The 23,027-nt window shown below is 46.1% G+C and overlaps 1 long non-coding RNA gene and 1 pseudogene across 2 annotated transcripts; one reads left to right on the top strand and one right to left on the bottom strand.

Moving 5' to 3' along the window:
- Positions 1-30: 30 nt before the first annotated feature.
- Positions 31-3,258, top strand: LOC125388737 (uncharacterized). 2 transcript variants are annotated; one of them, XR_015001609.2, is made up of 3 exons: positions 31-702; positions 1,653-2,165; positions 2,329-3,258. It is a non-coding gene; the product is annotated as an uncharacterized LOC125388737 (long non-coding RNA). The 2 variants fall into 2 exon arrangements; XR_007228316.3 differs by having other exon boundaries at positions 96-2,165.
- Positions 3,259-4,780: 1,522 nt separating this feature from the next.
- On the bottom strand, positions 4,781-5,243 carry LOC125388582 (acyl carrier protein, mitochondrial pseudogene; annotated as a pseudogene).
- Positions 5,244-23,027: the final 17,784 nt, after the last annotated feature.

Here is a 23,027-nt window from a genome sequence, read left to right as displayed (position 1 = left end):
AAAGGATGGAGGGGGTGGGGTGTCTGGTGAGGGCGCGCCTGGGTGTGGGAAGGTGGCTGACTGTTACTGAAGGGGTACCCTCAGTCATGTGGCCGACTGGCCTGCTCAGCGAAAAGACAGTTTGGGACCCTCGGAATCAGGATGGGGCAGCCTCCTTCTCATACCCGGAGCGCTTGCTCTGCTTTTAAGGCTGTAACCCTTTCTCTGCTAGAGCCTTCAGAAGTCTGGACAATGGAAGGGGAGAGTGCTGTGGGGAGGCCTGCTAGCTCCCCCCTCCTTTCCCTCCAGGCTGGAGCCTCCAGGGACAAGTGCTGGCTTTGGAGCCTGGAATTCTGCAAAGGAAATTGGTTGGTTGCATTCCATGCTAAAGCAGCCTTTCGGAAGCAAGTCAAGAGGTGCACCCGCCTGGCCCCTCTCTCTGCTGCTCAGGCCTGCCCACCTCCGGGTACTCAGAGCATTTGGCTGCAGGGAGAGTGCTTTCTGCTCCTGACACTATTCCTGAGCTGACCCTTCCTGGCCCAGCCAGCTAGAATGTTCTCACTTCCATGAGTACAAGATGGTCCCATTGGGTCTTCAAACAAGGCGAGGAGTGTTGCCTTCTCACAAGCTTTGTGTCCTGCTCATTACGTCCATGGTCACATTCCATCCCCACTCCAATCACAACAGACTCGGCCTATCCCACACCTTGTTACTTCGGGGTTGGTGAGTAGTCCAGCAGACCAATCGCAGGATCTTGGAACCCAAAGCCTCATTGCTGAGCCACTCCACTTCGCGCCCTTCAGCTAGTGGAAGAGAAAAGGGAGAACTCTCAGAATGGAGGGGGGAGGCTATGCGATAACTGGAAAGGCCCAGTCCCAGTTTCTCATCCTCAGGGGTACCTCTTCTCCCCCATCCACTTTGTGATGTCACTAAGAGGTTCTTTTTAAAGACCTAGTGCTAATGATTTATTTGTTAATATTTATCATTATTTTAAATGAAACTTAAAATTGTTTACACACATTGTGTGTGTGTGTGTGTGTGTGTGTGTGTGTGTGTGTGTCTTGTACAAGCACATGGCCAAGTGCACCTATTTGGAGGCCAGAGGCCAGATTTCCAGAGTTGGGTCCTCCTACCACATAGTTCATGAGGACTGAACCCAGGCTTGTTGACTCAGGCTTGTTACTCACTGAGCCATCTTGCTTGTCCCTATATTTGTATTTTTAAAAGGCTGGTCTGACTTGAACCTCCTGGTCTCTGAATTCTGGTTGGGAAGTCTTGTGGGCTAGCCCTAGGTCTCAGCCATCTGCCTGCTCATTCTCCTGTTTCCACATTGAAGTCAGCCCTGGCACCGGCACTGCAGGTTCAATACAGTAATGGCCCTGCTGGAAGCCATCCCTGGGCCTGCAGATGCAATTTCATTCTCCTTCCTCAGTGCCTGAGATGATAGGACATTCTAACAGGAGTGGGCTATTCCTCCGGTAAGCCACTGAACTCCTGGGGTGCTTTTGGTAAAGCACCCCAGGGCTTAGGGGTTAAGGAACAGCGTCCCCTTGGAGGACCACCCCTCTTGCAGATGAACACACCCAGCTTTACTGTTCAAAGGGGAACTTCTCAGAATCTGGGTGTCCTGGCCTCAGCTTCTCACCCCCTTGCATTCTTTCTCCTTCTTGTAGCTTCCTTCCTGTCTCATTCCACACATGCTCCGTTCCGTCCCTGGACTGTAGTGGGTTCCTGTCCAGCTCAGGGATCTTTTCTATCTGAGCCCAATTGCTTTAGTTCGGGACTTCCTTCTCCCACAGCTTAGGTCTGAAGCTGCTTGGTTCCTTTATTCTGGAGCAGAACATGGGTCAGAGGGCTGTTAGCTGCAGGGCTCAGGCTGCCTGAGGCCCTGGATGCTACTCTGCAGGTCCTTCTGAGGCCTGTCTGTGCTACTTTGTGAAGTTTCCAGGACCTGGCCTACTTTCTGGGTCCCCAGGCACTCTGCCTTCAGGAAAGGGAGGGGAGCATGGCCTATTGAGAGCTTGCTGCTTTGAGTCTGCTGGAGCGTCATCTCCAGTTGGATGGAATCAAAGGTCGGAAGAAGACAATCCAGGATCTGGGGAGAGATTATGTATGGGGAAAGGGAGGAGACAGAAAACTCCCATTTCTGCCAAGTGAGAAGTCAAAGCTGGAAGGAACTGAGTCAGGTAAGAGAGTCTTTTCTTGGTCACCCCGGCCCCTCTTTCATTGTCTCCTGTAGCCCCTCCAGCTTGAGACACGTGGGTGACAAACTCCTCAAGATCAAAATAACCTAGGGACATTTACCCTTTATAGCCATATAAATCTAATCGCATTGGATGGTTTTTGTAGATGCTGTCAGAGTGTTGGGAACATCAGAGGGGTCACAGAACTGCCCCTCACTTTATAGCCTGGACCTGAAGACCGAGAAAGGAAATGACTTGTCAAAAGTTCGCCAGTTACTCTGCAGGGGAGCCAGGTTTGGGATGGAGGAGCGACTAGGTCTCCAGACTGACTCCACAGGACTCCGGTACTTTGAGCCTGGACTGTCAAGACTTTTCTAGAATGATTTCATTGTGCCATGGGGGAGATGGTGTGGGGATATTTGACCATCACTGCCAGATTGCCACCATGTTTGAAGCCTCCACCCTTCACTTAGTTGATGTAGGAAAGGTACCTATCCCAGGGCTAATTGAGTTGATAGGCTTTATGGGCCTCATATACTCACAATCCAGAGAACAATACTATCCAAAGAATTGCCAGAAGGGGCTTGCATCCTGAACCCAACCAACCTGGATCTCTGGGAGGCAGGCTTGGCGGGCCAGAGAGATGTGATGCCGGGTTCCCTGCAGGACGGTGAACTGGACAGACTGATTCATGCTTGTAGTCTCCCGAAAACTGAAGCCTTTGCTCAGGGAGAAGCAAGACGTGAGCCTGGTCCTCAGAAGGAGGGCTGTCTGGCCGAGGACATTATCAGCTTGCGTGGAGTGGAGCAGCCCTCTGATTCAGTAAGATGCTAGGACACTTGAAACCCTGCAGATTTGATCAGATGTCAAGACAGCACATGGTACCCAGCTCCAAGTTTGGGCCAGTCTAAGGCCACACACCTGCCTCTTCTACACTTGCATCTCTAGAGTATGGCTTCCCATGTTTTTGTAAAGTGCTCATGGCGGATTTCCTGTGTGTTTTTAAAGTTCTTATGAGGCAAAAGAAAACTGGGGGAGGAGGGAACAGTCTTTTTCTGTTGATTTTTAAACATTCAATAAAAATTAATTATCATCATCTTTATTATTATTGTGCGTGTGTGTGTGAGTGTGCACGCACATGTGTGCACACGTGTTGGATCGCATGTGCCATGACATGCATGTGGAGGTCAGATGACAATTCTGTGATTCATTTCTTGCCTTCCAGTTTGCACTGGTTCTGTCTGTTCTGGTTTTTGTTTTATTTTATTTTATTATTATTTTTTTTGAGACAGGGTTTCTCTGTGTAGACCTGGCTGTCTTGGAACTAGCTCTTGTAGACCAGGCTGACCTTGAACTCATAGAGATCTGCCTGCCTCTGCCTTCCAAGTGCTGGGATTAAAGGCGTGCATTTCCACACTCAGCCTTTTCTGTTTTTTTTTGTTTGTTTGTTTTCATTTTTTGTTTTGTTTTGTTTTGGTTTTGGAGATAGGGTTTTCTGTGTCTCTTTGGTGACTGTCTTAGAACTCTCTCTGTAGACAGTTCTCGAACTCACAGAGCTCTGCCTGCCTCTTCCTCCTGAGTGCTGGAATTAAAGGCATACACAACCACTGCCCAGCTCTGTTTATTTTTAAATTTGTTTAGAAACATGACTTACCTATGAAATTCAAAGAATCCTGGAATCAATGTTGTACTCGCTGCTGCCTGTCCTAATTTCAGGTTGGGTTGGTTTCCTAAGTAGGTATATGCTTGTTAGGATGACCAAAATAAATTATTTATTTTTTAGGAGACAAGTCAGAAATTGAAAGGAGTTGAGAGGAGAAAGTACCTAGGCTGGCCTAGAACTCATGATCCTGCTGCCTTAGTAACCCGAGGGCTGGGATTAGAGCTATATGTCTTTCTTTTGAAATATTTTTCATAAAAATATATTCTTTCTCCCAGAGAACTTAGACAACAATGAGGACACTAAGAGAGACTTACATAGATCTAATCTACATTGGAAGTAGAAAGTAGAAAAAGACAAGATCTTCTGAGTAAATTGGGAGCATGGGGACCTTGGGGGAGGGCTGAAGTGGGGAGGGGAGAGGCAGGAAGGGGAGCAGAGAAAAATGTAAAGCTCAATAAATATCAATAAACAATACTGCTTAATGAATACAGGGTTTCAGTTTGAGAAGATAAAAAAATTCTGCTGATGATGGAGAGAATGGTTGCATAACAGTGTGAAATATCCTGAAAGTCTCTGAAATATGCACTTAAAAATGACTAACGTAGGGACTGGAGACATGGCTCCACAGTAAAGAGCATTGGTTGCTCCTCTGGAGGACCTGGAGACCCATCACCCACATGGCAGCTCACAACTGTCTCTAAGTCAGTTCAGAGGGTCTGAACTCTGAGTGCACTGCACACATGTGGTACAGATATACATGCAGGCAAAGCACCCTTACAAGAAAAAAATATATATTCTTTCTTTTTTCTTTTTTTTAGTTTTGTAATAGATTTATTTTTAAAGGGTAAAACACTCAGACAATTTAAATACAAGTCCAACAGAACCTCTGTCAGTCAGCCATGATGCAATTGGGCGTTCTCGGAGTCCTCCCAATGAGGAAGAAGGTTCTGAAATTTTATTCATACACATCCTTCTTATCCTCAATATAACCTACAATTTCTTGTGGACACATTAACTTCTCTGCATCTATATCAGGAATTTCAAATCCAAGTTCGTCTTCCATGGTCATAATAATCTCCACTTGGTCCAAACTGTCTAAGCCCAGGTCCTTCATAAAATGAGAATTTACTGAGAGTTTTTCTGGGTCAATCTTGCCATAGAGTTTCAAGACACACAGCACTCGGTCCTTAATTCCCTCTAACATCAAAGGAGGTACGCCACTGTACTGGAGGCACAAGTGTGTAACCTGCGTGAGGGCCAGGGGGTGCTGCAGAGTTCTGGTCCTCCTCCGGGTTTCCTCAAGGTAGACAGTGGTGTTGAGTGGCCGGGCCAAGGCGTGTGGGAAGCCAGGACAGAGGCGCAAAGTCCGCGGGCAGGTGGCGGACACAGACAGAAAGGACACGAGCCGCCATGGCTGCGCCAACCTAGAATGCACTGCCATAAAAATCTATTATAATCATCTTTTCTCATCCCAGGTCTTCCTCACCTTCTACACCCACCCAACTCCATGCTCTTTCTCTCTTAAAAACACAAACAAGCAAAACAAATAGACCAAAAATACAAAGACCAAGAAGCCCATTCACTGCCCCACACAAATCCCTACAAAAATGGAAACTGAAATATACAAGCAAAAGACCAGTAAGACAAAAAAAATTGCCCGAAGCAATTAGAATCTATAAAGACACCATTAAATTTGTATTGAATTGGCCATCTACTGCTAGGCATGGGGCTACCCTGACTGTGGTTGACAGACCCCGTGAGACTCCATTGGAGAGAACAAATTTTTCCTTTGTAAGTGGTGTCAGCCGCAGACAGTTTCTTGGTTAGGGGTGGGAGCACCTGTCGACTTCCTGATCCCTGTCTCTCGTGAACCTGTGCATCCTGCTGTAGTCTTCCTGAATATAAATGTGCTCAGTCCTGCTGTGTTTGGAGCCCTGCTTCCTCAGAGTTACTCGTTCCTTTCTCCTGAATAGGTCAGAGCAGAGATGGGCACTGAGTCTTCAAAGGTGAATCAGAGTTGCTCATGGGTGATGGATTGCCTCATCAGTGGCCCACATAAATCAAGTCTCCAGTATTTGTGCCAGTTCTGGGTGTGGCCATGTGACAAGCTTTGGCCAATTGGCCATTAGCATGCGTGATGAAGACAGATGCCTAAACACTGCGTTTGTGTTGGCAATTGCTTTCTTGGAAATTAGTTCCAATCAGTCTTATGAAGAAGTTTGAGCTAACCATGTGGAGAACTGACCATGAGTCATTATGGGATCACCTATCTCAGACAGCTCCCAGGTGACAGGCTTTTTCTCTATGTATGACCACAGAAGCATGTGTGATTCCGTGTGACTTCAAGTGATTCAGCATACGATAGAATGGAGACTGAGGATGCAGCCTAGTGGATGGAATGTTTGCCCAATATGCATGAAACCCCGGGATTGATATCCAGCATCCACAAACCGGGTGTGGTGGTACATGTCTACAATCCCAGCACCCAGGAGTGGGAGGCAGGAGGATCAGAAGTTCAAGGCTGTCTTTGCCTACATAGAGAGCTTGGGGCCAGCCTGGAATACACGAGACCCAATCTCAAAACATGAATGAAGGAATAAAATGAATGAATACGTCTCTCAAAACAACAAATTGCCCCAGATAGGCCTGCGTTGATTCTAAAACCTAGGTACAAATTCTCATGTATTCTTTTATTAAGAAATGAAGTCTGAGCATAGTGGGGCCCTGTTTAAAAAAGAAAGAGCTGGGGCCATAGTGGTGCATGCCTTTAATCCCAGCACTGTGGAGGCAGAGGCAGGTGGATTTCTGAGTTCAAGGCCAGCCTGGTCTACAAAATGAGTTCCAGGACAGTCAGGGCTGCACAAATAAAATAAAATAAAGAACGGGGAATCTCTCTCTTTGCCTTTGCATCAGACCTGCTATATAGCTGAGCATGACTTTGAAATCCTGACCCTTCTGTCCCCATCTCCCAAGTGCTAAGATCACAGGAGTGCCCCACCACAGCCCTCTGCCTCCTCCTCTAGACTCTCCACAGGCCTTCTGACTACTTCAGTTAACAGGTCATGCAGAAGTGATGCTAAGAGTTTTGCACATGAGTATGTAGCTTCTCTTGGCTTGCCGGAACATTCTCTCCTGGGACCCACATGGAAAATCTGCCTGTCCTGGAGCTGCTCTGCATGGTCCAAGCTTTCTTGCTAGGGAAATTACGCGGCAGCCGAACAAGAGTGCTTGTGCTATGCAGCAGTTGCACAGTTGATAAAAGCTCTGGGTCTGGTGACTTAGAGGACTGGAGGTCCACCTGCTGTGGTTCAGATGTGTGCAGTCCCCCACACTCATGCTAGAAGCTTGGTCCCTAGTAGAACTGTGTGAAACTGGTGGTACCTTTAAGAGGTGGAGCCTGGTGAAAGCTAAATAGGTCATAGGGCTCCACCTCATGAGTGGGTTATTGAAGGACTGAATTTGTCTCATCTCACTCTTGATTCCCTTCTCTCTGTATGGTCTCTCCTCTGTGTGACCCTTCAGAAACTTCCCAGAAGCAGCTGAGAGGAAGGTTCTTATCAGATGCTGACCAAATGGGCCCAAAACCTTGGGCTTCATATTCCAAATCTGAGAGATAAACATATCTCTCTTCTAGTTCCTCCTTTTTTGCGAAAACAAAACACAAAACAAACAAGAAAGCCTTGCATTTAAGTATGTAGTGGTTTGAATAAGAATGGCTCCCATAGGCTCATCTATTTGAATGCTTAGTTATTAGGGAGTGGCATTACTTGAGAAGGATTAGAGGTGTGGCCTTGTTGGAGGGAGTGTGTCACTGTGGGTAGGCTTTGAGGTTTTAAAAGCCCAAGTCAGGCCCAGTAGCTCTCTCTTTCTGTTGCTTGTGGATCCAGATGTACAACTCTCAGCTACTTCTCCAGTACCATATCCGCCTGTTCTCTGCCATGCTTCCTACCATAACAATAACAGACTAAACCTCTGAAACTGGAAACAAGCCCCAATTTTATTATGGGAGTTGCCATGGTCATGGTGTCTCTTCACAGCAATAGAATACAGACTAAGAGAAATATTATTTTTCATTCATTTATTTATTTTTTATTGTGTGTTTATTTGTCCTTTTGCATGCCATGGCCCACATGTGGAGGTCAGAGGACAACTTGTATGGGTTGTTTCTCTCCTTTAATCATGTGGGACCCAAGGCAGGTCATGACTCTTTGTGGCAAGCATCTTGACCCAGTGACCCACTTCACTAGCCCCTCTTTTCCTTTTTTGAACTATGAAGCTCAGACTGCCTGTGCTGGCTAGTTTTAGGTCACCTTGACACATTAGAGTCATCAGAGAAGAGGGAGACTCAATTGAAAAAATGCTTCCATAAGATCAGGCTGTAGGCAAGCCAGTGGGGCATTTTGTTATTTAGTGATTGCTGTGGGAGAGCCCAGCACAGATATGGGAGGTGTGTGGTAGCCCATGTGTGACTTAGTTTCCATTTGGAGTTAATTCTGACTTACAAATCATTTGAGTTCAAGCTTGCCTGCTCTGCCTGTGTCCTTGAGGGCTATGACAAAGTTCTGATTAAGCCCATGGGAAAGAGCATTTTGACCATGAGAAAAGAACACGTGATCTAACAGAACAAGTACTGCTGATGCCAAACTTCAGGAATACTGAGGTAGAAATTGGAAACTTTTACTCAAGGACAGGAGTGGTCTCATGATCAGATACTGACTGATATGCCGTGCTTGGTTCTACTTTTGTATATAAGCAGGCTCTGAAATAAACTCGAGACTGGTTGGCATTCACCAACAGACCTTCTGGATCTATCCTGTATTTTCTGTCTCAATTTCTTACAGTCTGGTATTTCCTTAACCTTGTGCCCACTACCAGATACCCCACCCGACTTTGTTGGAGCAGGCTCTGACACATGGCGCCCAAAGTGGGGCTGGATTCGGGGGACTTATGTGATGGTCACCTTGAGTTAAAAGAGTGCACTCAGAAAAATGGAACTGTGGTGGGCTTATCCAGGAGCTGTGCATTGTAAATATAAAAGTAAGTAAACACACATGTAAATACTAAAAACGCCAGTTACACAGTCTGAAAATACGTTAGAAATAACTTGAATTTAATAATTAATATAACTATAGGTCTAAGAAATAGTAAACAGTTGTTTGTACATTACTTTTAGATATTTTAAAAGTTAGAGGTGCCAAGGTAGGGCATCCACAACTGTGTACATTTTTAGAATTTTTACATTTACTTACAGATGTTTTAAAGGTTAGGGGTACTATGGAAGGACAACAGCAGTTACTTCAGTTTTTGAAATGTGTTAAGGGTGTGCCCCTGGGTCCCCGCAGTAAGGAGTATGAGTCTAGAGATTTAAGAAGGTTTAAGTGGATGAGCTCTCCTTGTCTTGGTCTGTTTTGACTGTTACTATGTTGCTGTTCTGTCTCATGTGTTCAGGTCTTTGAAAAGCTTAAGTGGTGCAGGTACCTGTTTGTCATTGTTGTCTTCTACCTCATCCACCCTGTGCATTTTGCTGGATCAGTTCCAGCACTTTGAGTCCTGAAAGAAAAGCTTCTCTCAAGAGAGGCATGGCAAGGGCCACCTCCCTCTGCTGTTCTCTGGCCCACAGCCAGTCAGCAGCTCCTGCAGAGGGCTGGGGGTGCACAAGCTCAGGAGGGCAGGGAGGATAGACAGGGAGACATGCGCGTGTGAACGGGGTGGCAGGGAATTGACAGCTTGCAGCTGAAAAACTGCACAGATGTGAAACAGAGAATCCGGAATTGTGGCTGCAGAAGTTAGCAATTTTTTTTTTTTTTTTTTTTTTTTTTTTTTTTTTTTTTTGCAGGAACACTGGCAGCCAAGGGCACATTCTGTGCCCACCAGTGCTGCTCCCCCTCCTTTCCTTCCTAAGTCAAATTCTTCTTCACTGTGATAGCACTCAAGGTCTCTTCTGCTGGCCAGCAGCTTCCCACCTTAACCCTTTCCTGTCCTGACACTGCTTGAAGTAAAAATGTCGAATTATACCAACCTGTATGCTTTGGGAAGCGTTGATTTTAAGATAAAAGCAAAGATGCACTATATTTGGGAAACATTATACTTTTATTTTCACAGGAAAAGAAAAAAATACGAGTTTTAGTCATTTATATCCAATGGGTTACAAATACTTATCATCTTTCAAGGAAATTAGGTACAAATTATTATTGATTAAGATATAGAAAACTGCTGCTTGTCTCAAATGTTTCACATTGTTACAGGTTTTTATTTGTTAATGCAAATTTAAGTTATTCCTATTATGATATATATATATATATTTCTGCTCTTGTTTAAAATGTTGTATTTATGCAATGTTTTAGACCGCTGGAAGAAATCATAGAAAAACACTTAGATGGAAATTTGCATGCTGTCTGGGAAGTGAGAGAAAAGATAAGAAAAAATGCAAGCGACTGGAATAATAATTGGGAAAGAAAAAAGGAAATTGTCTATGTCTGGCTAAACCAGAGGAGCAAAGAGGGCAGGCTGGACCCAAGGATACATGGAGAGTTGTAGAAGGCCACAGGGGACGTGAATAATACTGAGTTTCAAGGGAAGCTGTAAAGTCTGTATGAGGTTTGATCATGCTGCGTAAATTGTTTGGTTTTTTTCATTAAGAAGTCTGGTGAAAAATAAAAGAAGGCTGGTGATTCTTCACTTCAGAATATTTATGTTAAAAATGGGATCATGTTCTTTAAAGGTGAAAGGAGGACTCAGGTCAAAAATACAAGTTAATAATTAATCATCATATTGCAACCCTCTGGGTCACAGGGTTCTATGTGGTTGACCTCCAATGGAATGACAGGCTAAAGCTCTTCGCAATTCATACTTTCACAGGGAAGTCCAAACATGTTTCCTAAAACTGCCAGCATCACATCTGTGGTCTGTAAGTGAAAACGGCAGTCTAATGTCTATGATGGTTATAAATAAGATACAATGCTTGCATAATGAGTCTGCATAAACTCTGAGGGTCTAAAAAATATAAAGGCCTGAGGACATCAATACAGGTTGAAAGGATCTGAAGGCACAAAGGCTTGGATTATATGGTTCTAAGAGGATAGTCTGAAAAATAGGGATACAGTTTATAAGGATAAGAATGGCTTAAGTTGTATATAAAAGTATTACAGGATTTCTTTCCCCTTCCATAATATACCAGGACTTCAAGAGTTCATAGTTTAGCATTAATAAAGTTCTGACAAGGTCACAGAGCAATGCCTGCTTACTGTTGGGGGGGGTCACAAGCTCAAGATTTTAAATTTCTTTTAGTTGTCTTCTGAATATAGGCTTACAACCTGGATTTCAGTACAGATTGATAATGCTAACATATCTAAAACTTCTATGTCTTTTTGTAAAATGGAGGTTCATATAAATTTCAGAAAATCAAGAGAGTCCTAACACTTGGATACACTTCTCACAAGTTAAAAGGATTATGGTATTTTTTCTCTCTGCTGGTCTTGGCACTCCTCCCCTTCCTCAGTTACGGAGACTATGAGTCTACAAGTTTCAAATGAGTTCATAAATGTTAACTCTGTTCCTATTTTGTATCTGTCTCAACAGGTTTCCACTTGGATGACAAATACATCCAAGTGTCAGTTGCTGACAACAGCTTACTCCAAATGACTATGAGTCCTGAACTTGCTGAAAGCTGATGTGAACCAACCCAGCCAATGTAAATGCTGTGTTTTCAACTTCTCAATGAACCAGATGCTTTTAAGTTCCTGCATTGCCGTCCACTAACATTCTAGCCTTCCAGGGACTGGAAACAATAGCCTAAGGTCAGCAGGAAGTAATTATAGAAAGAATACATCGGCCCTGTCCCCTCCCCACCATGGAATGTTAGATAGAAATTAAATTTCTTTCTTAGCCATCACAGGGCTTTTGGTCACTGATGCCTTAAATAAATGATAATTCCTGTCTGGGTACTGTTGGCAGAGGCTGCTTGTTCATTTCCAAGCCACCCAGACCCGAAATAATCACACAGAAGCTGTATTATTTACAATACTGTTTGGCCAATAGCTTAAGTGTATTTCTAGCTAGCTCTTACATCTTAAATTAACCCATTTCTATCATTTTATATTTTACCATGAGGCTCGTGGTTTACTGGCAAAGTTCAGGTGAGTCTGTCTTCTGCGGCAACTACATGGCTTCTCATTGACTCTGCCTACTCTCTCCTCCTCTATCTGCTTGAAATTCCCACCTTGCCCTATTCTGCATTGCAATACGCCCAAAGCAACTTCTTTATTAACCAACGGTATTCACAGCATACAGAGGAGAATCCCACATCACATAATGATGCTAAAATCCCAATATCAGCCTCTGGAACAAACTCATCTCAAGGATTTGAGATAATATACTACTCAGGGGCAAGGAATTATTGAAAGAACACATGGAATCTAATAAAAAAAGGGGGGGAGTTATACTCACAGTCACCATATATGCAGTTTATTTAAAATATTTAAAATTCTAAAATGTGGATATCTGAATAATCTGCCATGGATAGATTTTGACATGAAAGTACCACCACATAATTTGCTCAGGTCTAATGGAAAGATCCATCCACTGGTTTATGAAAGGATGCCGACCCTGTTTTGAAGTGGGGAGAGGGCATGATCCAAAGGGCTGGAAATGATTCAGTGTGAGAGTGGATCCCAGCTTTCTTTGGACAGGAGGCAGGTCTAAGCACTCATGAGCTATTTCTCAGGGAAAAGAAGGGGGAGGGTCTGGGAGATGACTTAGTGGATAAAGAGAGAACCGGAATTTGATTGACAGCAAGTTGGGTGTAACAACGTATGCCTATTATTCTAGTGCTGAAAGGGGGTGGGTGGGTGGTGGTGGGCAGAGACAGGTAGATCCTGGGAGCTCACTGACCAGCCAGTCTAGCCTAAACGGTGAGCTCATGGTTCAATGAGAGACCCTGTCTCAAATCATAAGGTGGAGAGGGCTGGAGAGGCCAGTAGCTAAGAACTCGTGGCTACTCTTTAAGAAGACTAGAGTTCAGTTCCCAGCTGCCAGGCTGCTCACAATCACCTGTAACTTCCACTCTAGAAGATCTGGTGGCCACATAGCCACACACATAAATACAAGAAATTAAGTCTTTGAACATGATAAGGTTAAGAGTAATTGAAGTAGACGTCTGGAGTCAACTTTGGCCTCTCCTTGTGAGGGCTCCAGGGAGTGCAGCCATACACACTCACTTATATCACACAACAGGGGAAGAGCCGGAGAAGGGGGGAGGGAGGAATGCATAGGACCAAGAGCCCAGAAACATGGGGATCTCTTTAGATGCAATACTGCCTCGAGAGTAGCAGCCCTCAACCATGATCATGATCCCTTTGGTAGGTTGAACAATCCTTTCACAGGGGTTGCCTATGATCATTGGAAAACACAGATATTTACATTATGATTCATAGCAGTAGCAAAATTACAGTTATGAAGTAGCAATGAAGTAATTTTATGGTTGGGGGTCACCACAACATGAGGAACTGTGTTAAAGGGTCACAGCATTAGGAAGGTTGAGAACCACTGCTCTAGAGTATGGTTCTGCCTCCACGTTCCTGGCTTGAGTTCAGAACTGCTTTGGGCAGTTCTCTGTGCTTATTTCTCCCCCTCTGTTGTGAGCATCTATTGAGCAGATTCATTCTTGCTTCATCCAGGGGTAGATTATTTGTGCTTTTAGTTCACAGACCTCTGGACCATATTATGGGTGTTTTGTGAAGGTCTACTGTGCTTGTGGGAGGCTTGAGACGCTCTAGTGGAGGGGAGACTATGGCTGATCCCTACATTGATGGCCCTCCAAATCCATGCCCCCTCCACACTAACAGTGGGTTTGGTCCTAGATGTTTTTGTAAATGTTACAGCTTAGATGGAAAGGGATCCTGGCATTCCGGAGTCAAAGAATACTAAGTGCTTCAGCTTGGATGGAAGAATATTCTGGCAATTGGGGGCCAAGGAATACCACAGGTCACAGCAAGCCTAGCAGCTTACATCCCTGCTCTAAGGTAAGGCTTCTCCAATGTAACAGCTCTGCTCCAGCAGGAGAGGCTTCCGTAGGGAAGTTGTTACAATTCGTCTCTGAAAGTGTTCCAGCCTTGCTCTGCTCTGCTCTGCAGCGCTCCTGTGAATAGTTGTTACTTTTCTCGTCTGCTCCATCCTGGCCAAAGGTCTTCACCCAAACCTCAATCAAGAGACTTATTGGGAGGGAAGAATCCAGGAGGGTGGCTGCCTCTGCCAGGGTGGAAGAAGGGCACAGGGCTTATATAGGGCTTCTTAGGGGCAGAACTTTTCTAGGGAGAAGATTTTCAGGGTAGGAATTGGTCAGATTTCAATCTGTTGAGCTCAGATTGGCTAGAGCCAATCTCAGGGATTGGTAGGTTTTCTGCTTAGTGGGTCAGGGGCAGATTTGGCTCTGGTTTTAGGGTCAGGGTGTGTTTCTTTGGTTCTGGGTTCAGAGTTAAAGTATTTTTTTCCACTGGCTTTCATCTCAGAGCCAGGGTGTGTTTCTTTCACTGGCTTGGGCTTCAGGGCCAGGATGGATTTCTTTGGTTGACCCTTTTACGGTACACTTTTGGCTCATGGTTTCCGTCAAACATGATGCATAAGTGTCGCCTGGCTGCCATGTGAGGAAGACCTGCTATGTCAGACCCACCTGCTGACGGCCAGACGAGGAGTGAATCCTTCCACAAGCACCCCAATGGTGCCGATGTCAGCCGACAAGGCAGGGCAGAGATGAGTATCATCGCAGCTTGCTCTTTTGTCTGTTCAGCTGTAGGTGGGAGACAGGATGTGGTTTCTGGGGAGGAAGAACAGGTGATAGATGCTGCCCTGATTGTAAGGTAAAATGGTCAGCGAAAGAAGCACACTGGTCCTAGCATCAGAGTCAATGAAAGAAATATGTCCTGGCCCTGAAATTAGGGCCAAAAGGTCTATAAATGCCAGTGAAAGAAACACACTTTGGCCTGAAACCAGAGCCAAATCTGGCCCTGACCAACTAAGCAGAAAACCAACCAATCTCTGAGCAGAAAAACCAACCAATCCCTGAGCAGAAAACAAACCAATCCCTGAGCAGAAAACCAACCAATCCCTTAGCAGAAAACCAACCAATCCCTGAGTACAAGCTCTAGCCAGACTGAGCTCAAGAGACTGAAATCTGACCAATTCCTACCCCGAAAACTTCTCCCTAGAAAATCTCTGCCCCTAAGAAGCCCTATATAAGCCCTGTGCCCTTCTTCCACCCTGGCAGAGGCAGCCACTCTCCTGGATTCTTCCCTCCCAATAAGTCTCTTGACTGAGGTTTGGGTGAAGACCTTTGGCCAGGATGGAGCAGATGAGAGAAGTAACAACTATTCACAGGAGCGCTGCAGAGCAGAGCGGAGCAAGGCTGGAACACTTTCACTGGGGGAACTCTCCCCGTCTGAGCAGAGCTGCTACACTGGGGAAACCTCTCCCTGGAACAGGACTGTAAGCTGATATGCCTACTGTGACCTGAGGTCACAGTTCATCACACATCTCTCTCTCTCTCTCTCTCTCTCTCTCTCTCACACACACACACACACACACACACACACAAACACACAGCTCAAGGAGGACTGAAACCCAGTAGGTAGCTCATGTTCGTCTTAAACTCCTAGAAATCTTCCTGCGTCAGCTTCTCCCTTGCTGGCATTATAGTCATGTGTCATTCTACCTGTCTGTCGCGGTTTGGATAAAAATGGTTCCCATAGGCTCATGTATTAGAATATTTGGTCTACAACTGGAAGAATTTTTTGAGAAGAATTTGGAGGTGTGGCCTGGTTGGAGGAAGTTGTTACTGAGGGTGGGCTTGGAGGTTTAAAAAGCCCACACCATTCCCAGTGAGCTCTCCTTCCCCCCTTCTCTCTCTCCTCTCCCCCCAACTCTATCTCTCTGGCTTGTGCTTTGTTTGCTTGTTTATTGAAACAGGGTCTCTTTACGTAGCCCTTACTGTTCTGAAACCCCATATGTAGATCAGGCTATCTTCAAACTCACAGAGATCCATCTGTCTCTGCCACCCAAATGCTGGGATTAAAGGTGGGTACCACTATGTCCTGCCTTTTGCTGTGGATCAAGATGTAAACTTTCAGCTATCGCTCCAGTACCATGCTGCCTGCCTGCTGCCATGCTCCCTGCCACGATAGTCATGGACTCAGCCTCGACACCTGTAAACCTCAAATAAACTCTTCTATACGCTGCCTTGGTCATGGTTCTCTATCACAGCAATAGAAAAGTATCCAAGACACTGGCTTTCAAGAATTTTGTTTTTGATTTCTGGGAAGAAATTATTATTATTATTATTATTATTATTATTTGGTGTGCGTGATAGCAGGCATACACAACTCTCAGGAGTAGGTTCCCTCCTGGGGGTATGGGTTCTGGGGATTGAACTCAGATTGCCAGGCTTGCTTGGCAAATGTTTTATCCACTGAACTATCTCACCAGGCCCTGGTTCTCCACTGCCCCCCATAAGGTCTAGCCTAGTGTAACGTGAGGGGGCCGGCTTGTTGGGGTTTCCATCCCTCCAAGTACCCCAACAGCTGGCAAGCAACAAAGAAAATCACACACAAGACTCCATAAGGTTATAAACTGATTGGCCCATTAGGTCAGGCTACTTATTAGTTCTTATGACTTATCTTAACCCATTATTTTGATCTATGTTAGGCATAATGGCTCCGTACCTTTCTCAGCTGGGCAAGTTACATGCTGTCTCTTCAGTGGTCTGCGCAGGAGTGGCTGAGGAACCTCTCTGCTTCCCAGAATTCTCCTGTTCTCATTGCATCACCTCTCATTGCATCATCTACTTCCTGTCTGGTTTTCCCACCTATACTGCCTGCCTGGCCAATCAGCGTTTTATTAAAATATGATTGACAGAATACAGACAATTCTCCCGCATCAGCCTAGTTTGGAATTTACTATGTAGATTAGGCTAGCCTTGTAATCCTGCCAATTCTCCCATCTCATCCTCCTGAGTGCTGGGATGATGGGTGTGTACCACCATGCCTGGGAAGATGCATCTGTGAATAAACATGGGAAGAAACAAGAACAATCTAGCATTACAAGGATCATATGAGGCCAAAAAGAGAGCAGTTGGAAGAAATGCTGGGAGAGAGCAGTGGCTTATGGACAGGCATTCCTAAGGGATCCCCAGAAGCAAGAGAAGGAATGAAGGAGCAGAAGTGTGGGTCATTACACTACATTCTGGAGCTAAGTGCTGCCAGGGTGTGGAATGGGAGGAGGAACAGGGCTAGATGTGTGCTTGGAAGGAAAGCCAGATCACGAAGATTGCATTTATTAGGTCAAAGGTTTTAGACTTTCCAGTGAGCAGAACCATGGAAAGCCCTAAATTAGGGAAGCAGTCTGATGAAGCATTGGGGCTGGATTGGTGGAGATGGGCTGGAGGGGGGGGTACACAGGAGGAATGAGAGGGACCAGAGCAAAGGGCTGGAATCCAGTTGAGGCGGGAGAGTCTGTCATGATGGGTAATGGTGGCAGGCTCTGGGAAGAAGGTGTACATCACTTAGGCACTCCCGGGAGGTTTTCAGTGAGGGCCGCTGGGGCGTCCAGGTTTCTGGTGAGCTTTTATACAAGAAGAACAGAGAGAAGAGAATGTTGAGACACAGGCTATCAGTTCAGGATAGAGCTCGAGGTGCTTAGAGACACGAGCATGAGCAAGGAGTGGGTTAGCGTCCCAGAGGTGTCTAGTGAGGGTTGTGAATAGGTGGCAACTGGCGCTGGGTGTGGTTCTGGAAATGGACAGAGTTCAGGGCCCGGTGGAGCACTGATGGGAGCAGCCACATCAGAAGAGTCTAAAGCCACGAGGACTGAACCCAGACAGTGACCTGCAAAAATGGCGTGTTTCAGCAAGGAAGTGGTGGGAGGGATGAGGTAAGGATTTGGCAGCCAGGAGATTGGAAAATATGGTGAGGGTGGTTCCAGAACAGAGCCTGAGACTGTTGCTTCAAAATGGTTATAATTTATTATTGTCCAAGGTATTATTTGTTATGTAGTATAGATTAGTATAATTAATACATTATAGCTTTATAATAAATGACAAGTTATGTGCTCATAATAAAATTGTTATTATTGGACTGGTGAGATGGCTCAGTCGGTAAAGGTGCTTGCTGTTAAGCCTGATGACCCAAGTTTGATCCTCAGGCCACATGTGGTAGAAGGAGAGAACCAATTCCCACAAGTTGTTCTCTGACCTCCGCACATACAAGTGGGTGTATGTATATGTGGGCACACACACATAAGCAAAGAATAAACAAGCAAATAAATAAATAAATGCAAAAAATTTCTTATTCAAGTATGGCAAGCCAAGGGAAGCACAACTAGCCACCTTTGGGAGTCTGTCAAACTGACAGTTCTCCAAACAGAGACTGCACATCATGCTGTGGGGGACACTGGGAAGCATTAGGTCTCGCTGGGGAAGGGAAGGCTGTAGGCTGGAGCCTCACTTACCGTTTCTGAGGCAGGAAAGAGTGAGGTTAGGTGACCAGCGTAGGTTGGCTGATATGAAGAATCCCATGGGGCTCTGCTTGGGAGTGTAGTACTGTCCCCAGTTGTCTGGTAATGGATCCTGGGCAGATTATGGCTGGCAACTGTTACCCAAGTGTGACGGCCCCACAAAGGAGGTGTGGGCACCAAATTGCTCAGGATGCAGAGCTGTTTCTACCTCTAGGAAATGACGAAACTTGAAGGGACCGTCACCTGATGTTAAAGCATTAACCTACGTGAGCTGGAAGGAAGGCAGTCAGGAAAGTGCCTGTCTTGCAAGCATGAGGACCTGGGTTTGATCCCAGAATCCACATTAAAAAACTGGGCGTGTTAGGCGGTGGTGGCACACGCCTTTGCTCCCAGCACTCGGGAGGCAGAGGCAGGTGGATCTCTGTGAGTTCGAGTCCAGCCTGGTCTTCAGAGTGAGTTCCCGGACAGCAAGAGCTGTTACACAGAGAAACTCTGTCTTGAACCCCTCCTCCAATAAATAAATAAATAAAATAAAAGCTGAGCTGGGCACGCACTAGTGATCACTGCACCGCGGAGGAAGCGGCAAAGCAGATCTCTGGGGCTGACTGGCTAACCCGCTTGACGGTTTTGTGGTGTTTCAGGTCAGTGAGAGGCTCTGTCTCAGAGAACAAAGTGTGTTGTGTTGTGTGTGTGTGTGTGTGTGTGTGTGTGTGTGTGTGTGTGTGTGTGTGTAGGGGGTAGTGGGATGACTCAGTGCTCAATATTCTTAATATTGTTTATTCTCCCAGAGGACCTGGCTTTGATCCCCAGCACCCACACGGTGGCTCACAACTCTCTGTAACTCCAGTCCCGGGGGTTCTGATGCCCTCTTCTGGCGTGTTTTGTCACTTGCACTCACACACACATGTACATACATGAAGATACACACAAATATATATATATATATATACACACATAAATAATAAATCTTAAAAAACCCAAACCAAAAAAACCCAAAGTAGATAGTTACTTATTGAGGAATGACACCCAATGTTGTCCACTGGACTCCAAACACATATACACATGAGCGCACGTGAACACACACACACACACACACACACACACACACACACACACACACACCAGTAAGGTGGACTAACCTGGCCATGGGTTGAGGAATGAATTTATCATGCAGAAGGAACTTTGTCTGTGTCAGGCTGACGGTGGTTGAGGTGGCTTGGTAGATACCTTACAGAGGTGCAGAGAGATGACTCAGGGCATCTGGGAAAGCCAGGATAGACCTTCTGGTAAGATCTTTCTCCAATTTTTGTTGGGCAGTGGATCCTGGTGGGGATCTTGGAGGATACCAGCTGCATTTTGTTTTGACTGAACTCAGCTTCTCTCAGTCTGCACCAGGTCACTGCGGCCAGAGAAGGCCATGTGAGGGTGAGAAGCTGAGCTTGACTCTCCTGCACGGGGAGAATGAAATAGCAGATTTTTGGCAGAGTCAGCTGAACTGAGGAATGAACAAGGCTCATCTTTGTGGAATGTAGGCAGGCGCCTACTTAAAATTTTTTAAAATTGTTTTTTGAGAGGAGAGGAGGCGACAAGTTTTATGACTCTCAGAGGCTACGTCCTCTTGAACTTTCCACAGACAGGCTCCATTAAAGACATGTTTGCTGAGCAAGCTCTTGCCTCCCGATTATAGGCTCATGCTATCCCAGCTCCTTGGGAGAGGCCCCTCACCACCAAGCTCCCTTGCAGCTGGCTTCAGCTAGCAGCGGGGCAGTATGCAAATGGATCCTGGGCTACTTGGCCACATTGAGGAGGCTTAACACTCAGACTGTCAACTGAAGGAAACCGGAAACATTTTTTTCTATGGTGGAGGTATTTCTGTGCTCCTTGGCAGGAAGAAAGGAAGGGCAATGCTGACAGGTGTTTCTTCTGTCCAAAGCACACTGTGTCAGAGAGCATATGAGGTTCTGCTTTTCAGGTGACAGTATAGAGAACATTCAAGAGGCTGTGTGGTGATGTGGGGTGATGGTGTGTGTGTGTGTGTGTGTGTGTGTGTGTGTGTGTGTGAGAGAGAGAGAGAGAGAGAGAGACTTGGGTGGTTATGGGGTGATGGTGTGTGTGTGTGTGTGTGTGTGTTTGAGACACATGGGTGGTCATGGGGTGATGGTGTGTGTGTGAGACACATGGATCCCGGTCATGGGTTGGTGGTGTGTGTGTGTGTGTGTGAGAGAGAGAGAGAGAGAGACATGGGTGGTTATGCAGTGATGGTGTGTGTGTGTGTGTGTGTGTGTGTGTGTTTAAGACACATGGGTGGTCATGGGGTGATGGTGTGTGTGTGTGTGTGTATAAGACACATGGGTGGTCATGGGGTGACGGGGTGTGTGTGTGTGTAAGACACATGGGTGGTCATGGGGTGATGGTGTGTGTGAAACACATAGGTGGTCATGGGGTGATGGTGTGTGTGTGTGTGTGTGTGTGTGTGTGTGTGTGTGAGACACATGGATGGTCATGGGTTGATAGTGTGTGTGTGTGTGTGACACATAGGTAGTTATGGGGGTTATGGTGTGTGTGAGAGACACATGGGTGGTCATGGGGTGATGGTGTGTGTGTGTGTGTGTGAGAGAGAGAGAGAGAGAGAGAGATACATGGGTGGTCATGGGGTGATGGTGTGTGTGTGTGTGTGTGTGTGTGTGTGTGTGTGTGAGAGAGAGAGAGAGAGAGAGAGAGAGAGAGAGAGAGAGAGAGAGACATGGGTGGTCATGGGGTGATGGTGTGTGTGTGTGTGTGAGAGAGAGAGAGAGAGAGAGAGAGAGAGAGAGAGAGAGAGGCATGGGTGGTCATGGGGTGATAGTGTGTGTGTGTGCGTGTGTGTGTGTAAGACACATAGGTGGTCATGGGGTGATGGTGTGTGTGTGTGACACATGGGTAGTTATGGGGGTGATGGTGTGTGTGTGAGACACATGGGTGGTCATGGGGTGATGGTGTGTGTGTGCATGTGTGACACATGGGTGGTCAAAGATCTTCATTTACTTTCAGCTCCGGATGCTTTTTCTTTAGTTTTCCTGTTCTGTCTCTTCTCATCTCCTCCTGTCCTTTTTTTCTTTTCTCCTTTACAAATAGTTCCACACCCAGCTACATAACCATAAAGTATATGCAGGGGACCTAGCTTAGACACATAAAGGGTCTGTGTTTGTTGCTCCCGTCTCTGTGAGACCCTATGAGCCCTGCTTAGTTGAATCCGTGGACCATGTTCTCCTGGTTAGTTTGGTGTTCTTGTGAGCCTCCCAACAATGGGAATGTGTGTGGAGGGGGTCAGAACCTTTTGCCTGATTTTGGGACTCTTTTTCTCCTACTGGGTTGCCTCATCCAGTCATAATATGAGGATTTGTGCCCAGTCTTATTGTATCTTATTAGACCATGGTGGGGGATATCCCTGAGAGGACTGCTCTTTTCTTTCTTTCTTTCTTTTTTTTTTTTAAGGGAAAAGGAGGAGGAGTGGATCTGGGGGAGCAGGGAGGTGGGGGGATGGACTGGGAGGTGTGGAGGGAGGGGAAACTGCTGCTGAGGTGTAATACATGAGAGAAGAATAAAAGTTAAAAAAACGTTTTACACTTATGTGTGTGTATGCAGTATGTGCACGTGTGCAGCTCAGAGGGCTTCCTGTGGGAACCAGGGAATCAAGAATCGTTCCACTCTTCAGGTCTGGGGTTAGACTCGGGTTATCAGGTTTAGCAGCAAGTGTCTCTACGGGCTGAGCCATCTGCCTGGCTGGCCCCAGATCTTTCTCTCCCCTCCTTCCTTTTCTCCCTGTCCTCCCTGGACAGAACCCAGGGCCGTATACTGGGCTAGTGCTATTCCACTGAGCTACACCTGCAGCCCTACAGCCCACTCTTTAGCTCACTCAGATCCTTTGAACCTTCCAGGAGGTTTGAGGAAAAGGGCAGACCTAGGGCTTACGACTGAGAAAGAAGCCTTTCTCAGCCTACATCCTTTCGCATCTCCATTCGGTCATCTAAGTTTGGGTACCAACTGAAGGTACTTTTTGGAGCCGCCCCATCCTCCCTGATGCAGCTGCAGTTCTCGTTCTCCTCCTTCTCCCTTTCTTCTTTCTTCTTTTTGCAGCACTGGAAATCAAACCCAGGGTTTCCCACACACTGGCAAGCCTGCTGCAGCTGACAGACCTTTGCACTGCTGCAATGGTCTGCTGGTTGGTAACCCATGTGTAGCTTTGTCCTTGGCAATGCTATAAGAATTAACATTTTTTTTTGTTTCAAACCATATTTTAAAAACTCAAAAAATTTATAATTCTATTCATAGGTGTTTTGCCTGTATATGTGTCTGTGCACTCACTACACGTGTGCCTGGTGCCCTTGGAGGCCCAGAAGAGGGCACTGGATCTCTTGGAACTGAAGTTGCAGACAGTTGGGAGCTTCCATGTGGGTGCTGGGAATTGAACCTGGTTCTTCCAGAGAAGCAGCCTGTATTCGCTCCTTGCTCCAACTCTTCTAGACCACAATTTCCCTCCTCTAATTGCAGCTGGGCATAGTAGTGCAGGCCTATAATCTCAGCTGCTTGGGAGGGGCAAAGAACTGCTGGGCTCTAGGGGTGTGAGGTGAGCCTGAGTAATGCCGAGAGACACCGCCTTGAAAATCATGTCCCCTTGCTCCTTAGCATCTGGAGCTTCAGCCTGTAGGCTGATCGAAGTACAC

The sequence above is a fragment of the Myodes glareolus genome, chromosome 4, assembly GCF_982192425.1.
Source record: "Myodes glareolus chromosome 4, mMyoGla1.1, whole genome shotgun sequence".
NCBI classification, from domain to species: Eukaryota; Metazoa; Chordata; class Mammalia; order Rodentia; family Cricetidae; genus Myodes; species Myodes glareolus.
Note: the sequence above shows the minus strand (reverse complement) of the source record. Positions and strands in the feature narration are given on the sequence as shown.